Source organism: Jatropha curcas, chromosome 2 (assembly GCF_041381405.1).
Source record: "Jatropha curcas cultivar XTBG-Jc1 chromosome 2, XTBG_Jcur_1.0, whole genome shotgun sequence".
In the NCBI taxonomy this organism is placed as follows: domain Eukaryota; kingdom Viridiplantae; phylum Streptophyta; class Magnoliopsida; order Malpighiales; family Euphorbiaceae; genus Jatropha; species Jatropha curcas.
The window spans coordinates 21948883-21962440 of record NC_143152.1 but is presented as its reverse complement, the minus strand read 5'-3'; positions in this window follow the sequence as shown (position 1 = coordinate 21962440).

Here is a 13558-nt window from a genome sequence, read left to right as displayed (position 1 = left end):
GTATGGCTGAAACAAAAAATATTAAATGACGCATGAATGACACAACATATGTACAGTTTATATCATACAGGGGAACGGGAGTTGGGAAATGCATGCCTTCCAACCTTATTTCTCCCACACACGAATTCTGTTGGTATAAATTCCGACATCTGTTTCCTAGGAATTGGTCTAATCTCGACAACCAACAGGGGGTTTTGAAATTGACGATATAAACTCTCGAAAATGAATGTGGCATAACAACAGCAAATAGAATCGGGTACACCTTAGGGGAAGTAACTAAGGTTTTTTCAACTATATGCATTGGCTTTAGTCTTATTGGGCTTAACAAAGTCTGGGTTCCACAAACAGGATTCGGGCTTTGTTGGGCCTACTCCTTTTGACGCACCTTTAAGGTACTAGGCTTGCGGTTGGTAGTAATGTTAATTCTCGGATGGATGCACCTAAATCGCATGGTTTAGGCTAGATCCACCGTCAAACTTAACATCAGTACCGAAGGGTAGCATGGGTAGAATGAGGTGAGAAGAGAGAAATGCGAATGAATGCAAAAATCCTAGAAAGAAAAGGAAAGCAATTAAACATATTCGGACGATTAAATAATTTTCCAACGGCTTTCTAACCAATTTTATTATTTTTTTTTTTTAGAAAACATAGGTTTTTAGAGTTAATTCCTAATCACAACCATCTAATTAAAAAATAATCGGGGACTAGTGGTTGTATCCCCAGCAGAGTCGCCAATCTGTTTTCGCCGAAAATCCCCCCGAAGGACCTGAAAACATCCTTTTTGTGATTTTTGATGAAATGTGTTTATTTTTTATGCGGTGCCGATAAATCGGTCTTATAAACAATTTTGAGTCGCCACCCATTGTTTAGGCAATGGGACCATTTTTATAAAAATGACTTCTTTTTAAACCCAATTTTGTTTTAAGGCCAAATTATTTTAAAAAGACTGGTCAGGCGCACCAATGCGATTCTGGGTAAGGGAATTGGGTACGCCGGCCCGTTGGAAGCCGACGCCCGGAAAATCGGCCTCTATTATTAACCTATGATTTCTAATTTATTTTAGTTAGAAAAGCCAAATTATTTATTTACTTAAACCCAACCCAAATAAATCGGACCGAGTTCCTATTTAGAAAATTGTTTAATCGTCCCAAACAAATCTAATTATCACATAGCAATTATTCAAATTAAAGCAATTAAATCAAAGCAATTAAACCAAATAAATAAAAGACCCGCTCTTGCCTTATGGTTCAAGGCGGGCGACAAACCGAATCAAAGATATTAAATGAAATAAATAAATGACCCGCTTTTGCCTTATGGTTAAAGGCGGGTAACAAACCGGGTCCAAAAAATATATATACAGATCGAATGAAAAATTAAATCCATAAACCAATAAAAATTCATACAAATAATAAAATAATAAAATTCATACAAATAAATATTTTAAGCTCAATTAAATTATAATCTGTTCATAGTTGGGCATTCTCAGATTTATTGAAGAAATTAAACTTTATTTTTGTACAAAATTTATATTTTTTTTATTATTATTTCTGGAAAATTTGATGAATAGTACTGTTCATCGATGAACAAAACAGTTACTGTTCATTGATCATTTCTGGGAAAAATAATGAATAGTACGTGTATAGTGCATGAATAGTATGTGAACAGTATTAATTTCTGGAAAAATTAAGAACATTCACTGTTCATCGATGAACAAACAGTTACTGTTCATCGATCGATTATGGAAAAATTAAAAAATAGATATTGTTCATTGAACAAACAGTTACTGTTCATCGATTATTTCTAGGAATATTGATAAACAGTTACTGTTCATCGATGAACATTTATGTGATTTTTGCCCAGAATCCATTTTTAAGTATTTTTTTTTTACATTATTTCTTGTTCAAATGTAATTTAAGGACACATAAAATGGCCAAATATGAACAGAATATAATTTAAAGAAGCTTAAAATATTAAAATCACAAGAATATGTAAAAACACAAAAATATGTAAAGAAAAAATACAAAAATGTTAAGAAAATTACCTGATCCTCAGATTGAGGATTGTAAATGGATCAAGATCTCCAGAAACTTTTTTCCAAGGATTGATATATTTTTTATCTTTTGATTTTTTTTCTTTTTATGATTTAAATCACCTAAAATTAATATCTAACACCAATTTCTCTTCAAATAAATTCATAAGAATTTTTTGGAGAGAAATTGAGCAACACAGTATATTGTTTAGGGTTTTTTGCCGTTTGTGGAGTTGTGAAAAATTGTGTGTCTTGTTGTGTAGAGAAAGAGATGAATTTATAGAGCTAGGTTATACTGTAACAAACAGTTACTGTAGCACACGGCTACTGTAGCATACGGCTACTGTAGCACACGTTAGCTACTGTAGCACACGTTAGCTACTGTAGCACACGTTAGCTACTATAGCACGCGTCTTTCTCTTTTTTTTTTTTTTTTTTAATTTTATTTTATTTAAATCCTTGGATTAAAAGGCTTCCAAATAGCATTAATCCATTTATCCTCGTGTCCTCATCGGATCAGGCGGGGCATAAAAAACACGCGTCAACAGAGTTTAACTAATTTCCTTGCATGAGCACTTGTGTGGTGTGTTGATAATGAGAAGATATGTTGCTTAATGTTGAGTAAGAAGACTGAAAATGGTGAAAAAGTATGAGATGAAATGAATAAATGAAGTAGATATTGAGTTCATGCTGAAACAGGTTTTGTTGGAAAAGTAACCAGTAACTTCACCATGATTTTGACCCTTTTGAATGATGAAATTAGGAAGTGGCATAGAAGAGTTATTTGTTCCTCTATGGGTTAGCTTTCAATGGGTTTTTGAATCACCCAAATCGGAGTTATAAATTGAGACATATGACCAAAATAGTACAGACTGCGCAGACTGGAAAACACGATGCGCGCTCGCGAATTTCATGTCGAGCTCGCGAATTGTGCCTGTAAACTCTCTGACTCTCATTTTGTGCTTCTCACGCTCGCGAATTTCATTGCGCGCTCGGAAATCTCACCTGTAAACTCACTGACCCTCATGTGTGCTTCTCGCGCTCGCGACTTTGCATGGCGCACTCGCGACATGTGTTTTGATGCTCATTTGGACCTCTTTTTCTATGCAATTGTATTCCTTTGCTCAACTTGTATGCCTCCAATCATTTTAAAACAAAAAGACAACATGAACACATGTATAAACACAAAATGCAAGCATGCAAATGATGTGAAACTAACATGATGCAAATGATGTGAAACTAACATAACACAAGTTGCCCGCTTGGCGAGGCTATCAGCATACAGGTAAGCAATATGGGTTATGAAATTATGAAGTAGTTAATATGATTTTGTTTTATATATTGACATACCGATATTATGCTCCATTAAGGTTAGGTAGAAACCACGTAGATAAGGCTATGTCGCGACATAGGATAGCAGATCTGCGCCCCATACAGTTTGGTACTCCGGCTACAGGCTATTGAGTAGATATGATTATATAATGGCCATAGCAGCCCAGTCATACAGTATTCATCCAGTTTCATATAGTTTTTCTTATCACTTTGGTTTCACTATAACCTTATGGAGCTATACAGTTATATTGACTACAAATTGCATAATCATACAGTATAATGAGCAGCAAGTATGATAATGAAAGTATCATGATATGTGTGCTTACATTCCATATGTGAGTACATGTTTATTCCTACATATGTATGTGCTTATATGTTTCTTTATTCGTTGCGATATTCACTGAATTTTAATAAAAGTTGTAGAATTCATACAGCATAAAGAACATCAGGTAAGATCATGAAAGTATAATGCTATGTATGCATACAAGTTTATTTATTTAATTCTTAAGGAGCCATACAGTTATGAGATTTTATTAATCATAACATATATGATGTGACTAAAAAGTGCATAAGTCATACAGCATAATGAACAGCAAGTAAGACAATGAAAATATACTGTTATGTGTTCTTACATGTTTATTTGTTTAATTCATACAGCATAATGAACAGCAGGTAAGATCATGATAGTATCATGATATGTGTGATTAAAGGTTCATGTAAAGGAGTTATGAGATAATTAGAACTAAATTATTTATATTATGAATTAGAAAAGTATTCTTTGCTAGAAAGATATATTTATGTTGAAATTTACTGATTCTATGATTATCAATGCTTTTATGAATTTGTATTTTAAGTTAGTTGCCATCGCACTTTGTTAAATATGTGAATTATGAGCACCACTGAGTTTTATACTCAGCGCGTCGATTTTTATCACGCGTAGGTTGAAGATCGTGGTTGCTACTTGAAGACTTAAAGAGTACTATCAAAGCAGAAGTGACTAATTTGGGAGTAGTAGATTGAGAGTTATATAATTAAGAATTATGGCATGTATAATTATTACATTTGTTAAAGCTTATATGATTGGAAATATAAGTGAAGCATGTAATTATTTTGGCGTAAGTATTTGGAGATAAGAATAATACTTATGAAATGATTGAATATGAAATATTTTACTATAGTTGGTATGATTAGGTCATGAAGACTTGATATATATAATGACTGCAATTAATTGCTGGTTATTAAATGCTATTGAGGATTTATACAATTATGAAAAGATATATAAAGTGTTATTGTGTTCTGATGATTAGTTGGAGATATTGGAAGTTTGGAGTTTAATTGGGAGTGTTTTGTATTCATATTTAGCATACAGGATGATATCAGCATGACAAGACATAAGTTCAACCAGATTGTAGTGTCTCGGCTCAGCTCATTCGGGTTAACGGGTGGACCCGGAAGGGATGTTACAATGTGTGTGTCCCACTTAAGTGGGCATATCACAACAATTCTCCCCCTGCACATTTAAGTGGAGACATTAGCCACTATCATCCTTGCAGCTAATCGACAGTATTCGAACTTCTCCTTTGAAAGAATCTTCGTCAACATGTCTAATCCATTTTCTTCTGTATGGATCTTCTGAAGCTGTAATTGCTTTTGTTGGCTCAAGGGTCAAATAATAATCTCGAGATTTTGATGATTAAAACAAAAACAAATAAATTTAAATTATATTGTTTGTGCTAATAATATTCTATGCAGATTTCATATGGAAAGTAATAAATGAACAAGGCAAATCCTACAAATTCAAGGATTTTTTAGACATTTGAAGATCCTAGTGGTTAGACTTTTAGGATTCATTGTAGGATAGAGAGAACATCCAATTATAAGCACAAAAATCAATTTTCTCTCATCAAAATTATTTTTCAAAAATATCTCTTTAAAAATAAATCTTTTCGTTCCTTAAATTTACTTTAAATTGTTTTTCGAACTTTCTTAAGATTCGAAATATTCAAAATTACCTAAATCAAAGAGACTTTGTCTCTAGCACTTTTTGGTAATAAGAATAAATCAAATAAAAATCTTATATACTTCATTTTTGGAAACAAATTTTTTTAAGATCCAAAAATCTTGATTTATTTTCTTACCTAAACGAAGAAAGATTGTATTTTAATTCGTTTTGGTAAATAAATCTTTCGAAAAAGATTTTTCAAATATTTACTTTCAAAAATATTTGTTTTAAATAAAAAAAAGATTGTCTCTTATTTGCTTACCAAAAAGATAGAATGTTGACTTAAAATTTTTGGCAACAAAGATTTTCATAGCTTCTAAATAAGGAAAGACAATATTCTGATTTGAAAAAGAGATATTCACTTTCTAAAAACGAGAGTCACAGCCCTCTCTATAAAAAGGCGTTTCATTTTTGAAAGATGTGGAGAAAAAGAGTTTTCGTTTCAAGAGTATTCGTCTATTGATCAAATATTTTATCTCTCAAAACTTACTCTCTACCCCTTTATTTCTTTTCATCTTGATACGTTTTGTTTTATCTTTAAAAGAGAAAAGAAATTTTATAACAACTTCTTTTGAAAAACAGTTCTGATTTCAAAAACGTTTTTCTAATCTTAAAAACTGTTTTTCCTGTGCTTATATTTGCATTTCTGTCTGTCTATTTAGATTCTGTAATCTTTAGTAGACAAATTTTTATTTGATAAACATTTGTGTAATAGCTTAGGTGAGAAGCTATTGTGAAATAGGTTATCAAGCGACCTTCTCCGTGAGAGAGATTCTAATGTCTTGAGCTGAGTTTCTGTACTCTGCCAAAAAATAGAAAGGGTTGAGGTTAACTAGAACCTTTAGAAAATCTAGTAGGACAAAGGGTAGATCTAGGTATTGATCTATTGCCTTGTACTATTGGTTTATCTCTTACCCTTGAAAAGAGATAACATAGTTGAGGATCTCAAGATGAGTCTTGGGAAGTGCATGTAGGCGAGTTAGTGCCGAACCACTATAAATCACTGTGTTGATCTTTTTATTTTCGGAAGTTCTGCTTGATAATATTTTACTCACATTTCTGTTTATATTTTAGAAATGCTAAAGCTGTTAATGTTTTGATGTTCTAATATGAAATAAGTTTTATCTTTTCTGAACATTAGAACTCTGGACTTCTGCTCAGTGAATATACCAAGTTCTAAACGGTTCTTCTATTTTCAGTATATTTCACTGTTTGGGTTTCTAATTTGTTTTCTAAACTTGATCAAAACTTTGTGAAGCAGTTCAGATTTCGATAACTGTCTCTCACACAGTCTTTTATGATTTTCTAAATTTTATGAGGAAGTTCTAATTACAATTGCTTTCCGTCATAAAGCAGTTTTAATATTAAAATAAGACATTGTGAAGCAGTTCTAATTGATAGCTGCACTTCGCAAAGTCTTTCTATTTTCTCTGAATAGAACATTATGAGGTAGTTCTAATCAATGACTTATTTTCACAGTTTCATTAATTTTCCGTTGCAAATAGAATTCTGAGTTTTATTTTAAAAGTTAAATTTTTATTTTTAGAAAACCTAATTCACCCCCCTATTGGGTTGTGCCATTCATATACGGGACCCACAATCTGGTATTAGAGCTTTGGCTCTTGACTTACCGAAGCTTAATAGCTTAAGAGATAAGATCTTATGGCAATCCCACTTCCTCTTACTTCTTTAGAAGGTCAATCTGTTTCTAGACCTCATTTGTTCAATGGTTCTAATTACTCTTATTGGAAAACCAGAATGGAAAATTTCATAAAATTAGTTGATATAAACTGCTGGAGGAATGTCATTACCGATTCTCGTATTCCTATGAAAATTGTAGAAAATGAGAGAATTAGAAAATCGGAAGAAGAATATACAGATGCTGATTGGAATGATATTTCTATAAATGCAAAGGCTATTAATATTCTTCATTGTGCTTTAGATGCAACATAATATAACAAAGTGTCTGGATGTAAATTTGCAACAGAAGTTTGAAAAAAACTTATAGTTACCTATGAGAGTACAGATAGAGTGAAAGAATCCAGAATAAATATCCTTTGGAGAAAATATGAAATGTTTAGTATGAGGGAAGGAGAAACTATTGCAGAGTTAAATTCTAGATTTACTAATATAGTTAATCCTTTGAGAACTCTCGAAAAGGAAATTTCAGAAGATGAGCTTGTTAAGAAAATCCTTAGAATTCTATCTAAAAAATGGGATTCTATAGGAACTGTTATGAATTACAAAGAGACTCCCGTTACTTATGATTACCTTATAGGAGCTCTTATTTCAGAAAAAATGAAATCTTCTCTGACTGTAGACGATAAGAAAAAGAAAGGACTGGCTTTGAAAGCAGTTTCTAGTGAAGAAAGTTCTTCCAATCTTGATAGTGATGATTTAGCACTTGTTGCTAAAAGATTTAAAAAGTTCTATAGAAAGAGTGGAAGGTCATAAAAAAAGTTTATCAAAAAGAACGTTCCACCTAAAAATAGCAACTTACCTAAGAAAGAACCTTCTGTAGTGATTTGTTATGAATGCAACAAGCCCGGACATATCAAACCCAATTGTCCTAAATTGAAAAAGAAGTCAAAGAAAGAGAAGTTGAAGCAGGCATTCGTAGCTGCTTAGAGTGACTCAGATGATTCTAATTTTGAAAGCCAAAGTGACCAAAAAGAAATAGCTAATATTTGTCTGATGGCTATTATTGATTCTGACTCCAAAGAAATCAGCACTCTGACTTCAACACAGAAGTTGAAAGTGATGAAACAGATGCAACGGTCCAGAAGCATGAAGAAAGCACTGTAAGTATTTCTGAACCTGAATCAGAAAATGATCTTCTAGATACTTACAATAATCTTTGCAATGAATTTGAAGAGCTTGTTAGAAAGCATAAGATTCTAAAGAAGGATTTCAGCAAATTAAAAACTGAATGTAATCATTTGAAATATGCTTTTTATTAAGAAGTTTCATGCAAAGATCTTATTATAGAAATCAAAGATCTTAAAGATTGTAATAATAAATTTTCTAGAAATCTGAAACATTTTGAAGAAAAATGTAAAAATCTGAATTCTGAAAAGAATCTTTAAAAACTGAGATTAGAATTCTAAAATCAATTTCAGAATCGTTTTCTAACGAAAAGACAAGTTCTAGCTATGATGGCATTTCTAAACTGAATCATGTTTCTAATAAGAAAAATGATGTTTCTAATGTTGTGACTTTAGAACATCATAGTCTCAACAGAAAGAAATATCATAGTAAGCTAAATGCACCTGTTACCACTAACTCTCTAGGACCCAATACGAGTAGGGTACCTAAATCTGTTTGATCTTTTTAGGTGTGCCTAAGGAGTGAGCTAAAAATAGAAATGTGGTACATGGACAGCGCTTGCTCTAGGCATATGACTGGTGATAGAAAGAAGTTCCCCATATTAGAAAAGAAAAAGGGAGGTACAGTAAGCTTTAGAGACAAAGCAAAAGGTAAAATCATTGGTATTGGTGTGGTAGGTTCTAATCCTGCAATAAAAGATATATGTTTAGTAAAAGGATTACATTATAACTTGGTAAGTGTTAGTTAGATTTATGATAAAGATAGAAGAGTGATCTTTGAACCTTCTCATTGTGAAGTTCAGAACATTCATGATGATAAAACTTTATTTGTTGGAAAAAGGTTTGGGAATATATACCTAGTAGATCTCTCTGATATGCATAACCAGGATATATGTTTAGTTTCTATTGATAATTCTAGTTGGTTATGGCATAGAAGACTTGAACATGCAAGCATGCACCTTATTTCTAAACTGTCTAAGAAGGATATGGTTCGAGGATTGCCAAAATTGAAATTTGAAAAAGATCACATCTATGATGCTTGTCAAATGGGCAAACAAACCAGAACATCTTTCAAATCCAAGGGCATGGTTTCTACTTCTAGACCTTTAGAATTGCTACATCTTGATTTATTCGGACCTATTACTCCTTCTAGTCTTGGAGGAAAATTCTATGCATTTGTTATTGTTGATGATTACTCTAGATTCAATTGGACACTCTTATTTAGGAATAAGGATGAGTCATATGACATGTTTGTTCATCTTTGCAAGAGAATACAAAATGAGAAAGGATACAACATCTTTGCAATTAGAAATGATCATGGAGGAGAATTTGAAAATCAGAAATTCGACGCTTTTTGCAACGAGTTAGGAATCTTCCATAACTTCTTAGCACCTAGAACACCTCAACAAAATGGAGTTGTGGAGCACAAGAATAAAACACTTCAAGAAATGGCCAGAACCATGCTGAGTGATTCTAAACTACCAAAATATTTCTGGGTAGAAGCCATAAATACTGCCTGTTATATTCTAAACAGGACTTTGGTCAGATTTAAATTTTCATATTTTCTGGTGTAAATGCTTTATTCTAGATAACAAGAAAAATCATCTTGCTAAATTTGATGCTAAATCTTATGAAGGAATTTTTCTGGGATATTCTAGTAATAGTAAAGCATATAGAGTGTTTACTAAAAAGACTCTAGTTCTAGAAGAATCTATTCGTGTTGTGTTTGATGAATCTGACTCTACCTCTAGAATTTTAGAAAATGATGATGTTGTAGATTCTAATCAAGAAAAGCAGAATGAAGAATCGAAACAACTAGAACAGCCAAAAAGTGAGCAGAATATTGATAACCAGGCTGAACCAGAAGTTGAATATGAAGATCAAAATACAGCTGAAAGTCAAATGCCAGAAACAGAAAATGAAGATTCTCAATTACCAAAAGAATGGCGATTCCATAAGTATCATCCCCAAGAAAATATTATGGATAATCCTTCAGAAAGGATGATGACTAGAGCTCAATATAAGAGATATTTTGGTAATGTTGCTTTTGTTTCTCAATTAGAACCTAAAAATTTAGAAGATGCTCAAAATGATGAAAGTTGGATCCTTGCTATGCAAGAAGAGCTAAATCAATTTGAGATAAACCAAGTTTGGAAACTTGTTTCTAGACCTAAAAAATATTCTGTTATTGGAACAAAATGGGTGTTTAGAAATAAGCTTGATGAACAAGATAATGTTGTGAGAAATAAAGCAAGATTAGTGGCTCAAGGGTACAACCAAGAGGAAGGCATCGATTTTGATGAGACCTTTGCTCGGTTTCTAGACTTGAGGCCATTAGAATGCTTTGTGCATTTGCATGCTTTAAAAATTTCATGTTGTATCAAATGGATGTAAAAAGTGCTTTTCTAATGGGTTTCTAAATGAAGAAGTGTATGTAGAACAACCTCCTGGTTTTGAAATTTTTCACAAACCTAATCATGTTTACAAACTTACTAAAGCTCTTTATGGTCTGAAGCAAGCTCCTAGAGCTTGGTATGAAAGATTAAGTAAGTTTTTATTAGAAAATGGTTTTTCAAGAGGGAAGGTTGATATAACATTATTTATCAAAAATAAAGCACATGACATTCTAGTTATACAAATTTATGTTGATGGCATAATCTTTGGCTCTACTAATAATCTTCTTTGTAAGGAATTTTCTAAGATTATGTAGGGTGAGTTCGAAATGAGTATGATGGGAGAATTAAACTTCCTCCTTGGACTTCAAATCAAACAATGTGAAAATGGAATTTTCATAAATCAAGAAAAATATACTAGAGAATTGTTGAAAAGGTTCAAAATGGAAAATGCCAAGGTATGTAGTACACCAATGAGTCCATCCTCAAAATTAGAAAAAGATGAAAAAGGTAAGGATGTGGATATCAAATTGTTTAGAAGTATGATTGGTTCTTTACTATATCTAACGGTAAGTAGACCAGACATACACTTTAGTGTCTGTCTATGCGCTAGATTTCAATCGTGTCCCAAAGAATCCCATTTAATTGCTGTAAAAAGAATTCTAAGATATCTTTGTGGAACTTCTAATCTGGGTCTGTGGTATTCTAAAGGCGATACATTTGATATTGTTGGGTATAGTGATTCTGATTTTGCAGGAAGTAGAATAGATAGAAAAAGCACGTCTGGAACTTGTTAGTTTCTAAGTAGCGCTTTGCTATCATGGTTTAGCAAGAAACAGACATCTGTTGCTCTTTCTACTTGTTAACGCGTGTTTTTTATGCCCCGCCTGATCCAATGAGGAAATGAGAATGCAAAATGAATGGATTAATGCTATCTAGAAGTCTTTTAATCCAAGGATTTAAATTAAAAATGGTGTTGAAAAGTTGGCTGAGTCATAGCTGCGTCACGCAAGAACAGCTGCGTCACGCAACTGTTCATCCAAGAACAGTTGCGTCACGCAATTGTTCATCACTGTTCATCACTATTCATCACTATTCATAACTGTTCTTCACTGTTCAACAAATGAGTAGCGTCACGCAGCTACAATAACGTGACGCAGCTACAGTTGTGTGACGCAGCTACAGTAGCGTGACACAGCTGTGTCTTGACCTACCCTATAAATACATCTCTTTCTCACAATTTTGACAGAGAACAAAAAGAGAGAAGAACAAAAAAGAAGAGGAACACGATTTTGAAACCCTAAAAAAACACACTATAAAGAAACCACAATTAAATCCTTGAAAAAAAAGGCTTCTGGAAATCTTAGCTATCATTTGTTAAGAGATTTGATCCATTTGCAAGCATCAATCTGAGGATTAGGTAATTTCCTTAACATTCTTTGTATTTTTTTATATATTTTTGTGATTTTAGTAATATTTTTGTGGTTTTAGTAATCTAAGTTTCTTTAAATCATGTTCTGTTCATATTTGGCCATTTTATATGTCTTTAAATCGTATTTAAGTAAGAAATAATGTAAATAAAACATTTAAAAATGAATTCTGGGCTAGGACAGTGCATCACGCAACTGTTCCTGGAAGAACAATTGTGTCACGTAACTATTCATCCAAGAACAGTTGCGTCACGCGACTGTGCAGTTGCGTCACGCGACTGTGCACTATTCACTGTTCATCCAAGAACAGTTGCGTCACGCGACTGTTCATCAATTTTTTCAGAAAAATAAAAAAAATAAAAAAAAATTAATAATAAATTTTATACGAAAATAAAATCTAATTTCTTCAATAAACTTGAAACTGCCCAATTATGAACAGATCACAGTTTAATTAAACTTAGAATACTAAAATGTAATTTTATGTGTTTATTTATATGAATTTTGCAATTTATGTTTAAATGAAAAAAAATAAAATTAAGTTTGTTGATTTATTTAAGATTAATTTGCATGTTTATTAACAATTTGCATTTCTAGTGTTAAATAATAAATATGCATGATTTTGGGTTTAAGGGTTGGATTTAAATCGGGTAGAATGTATTTTAGGTTCGGTTTGTTGCTCGCCTTGAACCATAAGGCAAGAGCGGGTTATTTATTTATTTGATTTAATATTTTCGGTTCGGTTTGTTGCTCGCCTTTAACCATAAGGCAAGAGCGGGTCTTTTTATTTATTTGGTTTGATCGTTTTGATTTAATTGCTTTGATTTGAATAATTGCTATGTGATAATTAGATTTGATTGGGACGATTAATTAATTTTCCACATAGGAACTCGATTCGATTTAATCGGGTTTGGGTTTAAATAAATTGGCTTTTCTAAAATAAAATAAAATTAGAGATTGTATGTTAAAAGAGGTCGGTTTTTCCCGGCGTCGGCTTCCAACGGGTCGACGTACCCAATTCCCTTACCTAGAACCTCATTGGTTCACCTGACCAGTTTTTCTAAATAATAGGCCTTGAATAAAATTAGGTTAAATGAAGTCACTTTTATAAAATAAAATTGGAAACGGTCCCATTGCCGAAATAATGGGTGGCGACTCAAATGTTTTATAAGACCGATTTATCGGCATCGCATTCCAAAAAAGATTTTTATCACCTTTTTCCAAAACAATAATAATAAAGAAATAAAAAGATGTTTTCGGGATCCTTCCGGGTTTGGGATTTCGACGAAAACAGTTTGGCGACTTCACTGGAGATTTTGCACCCATTAATCCCCGGTTATTTTTAATAAATAATTTAGTGGTTGCAATTAGGAATTGACTCTAAAAGCCTATTATTTCTAAATAAAATTGGTTAGAAAAAGCCGATGGAAAATTTTTAATCGTCCGTATATGTTTAAATTGCTTTCCTTTTTCTTTCTAGGATTTTTGCATTCATACCGCATTTCTCTCTTCTCACCTCATTCTACCCATACTACCCTCTAGTACTGGTG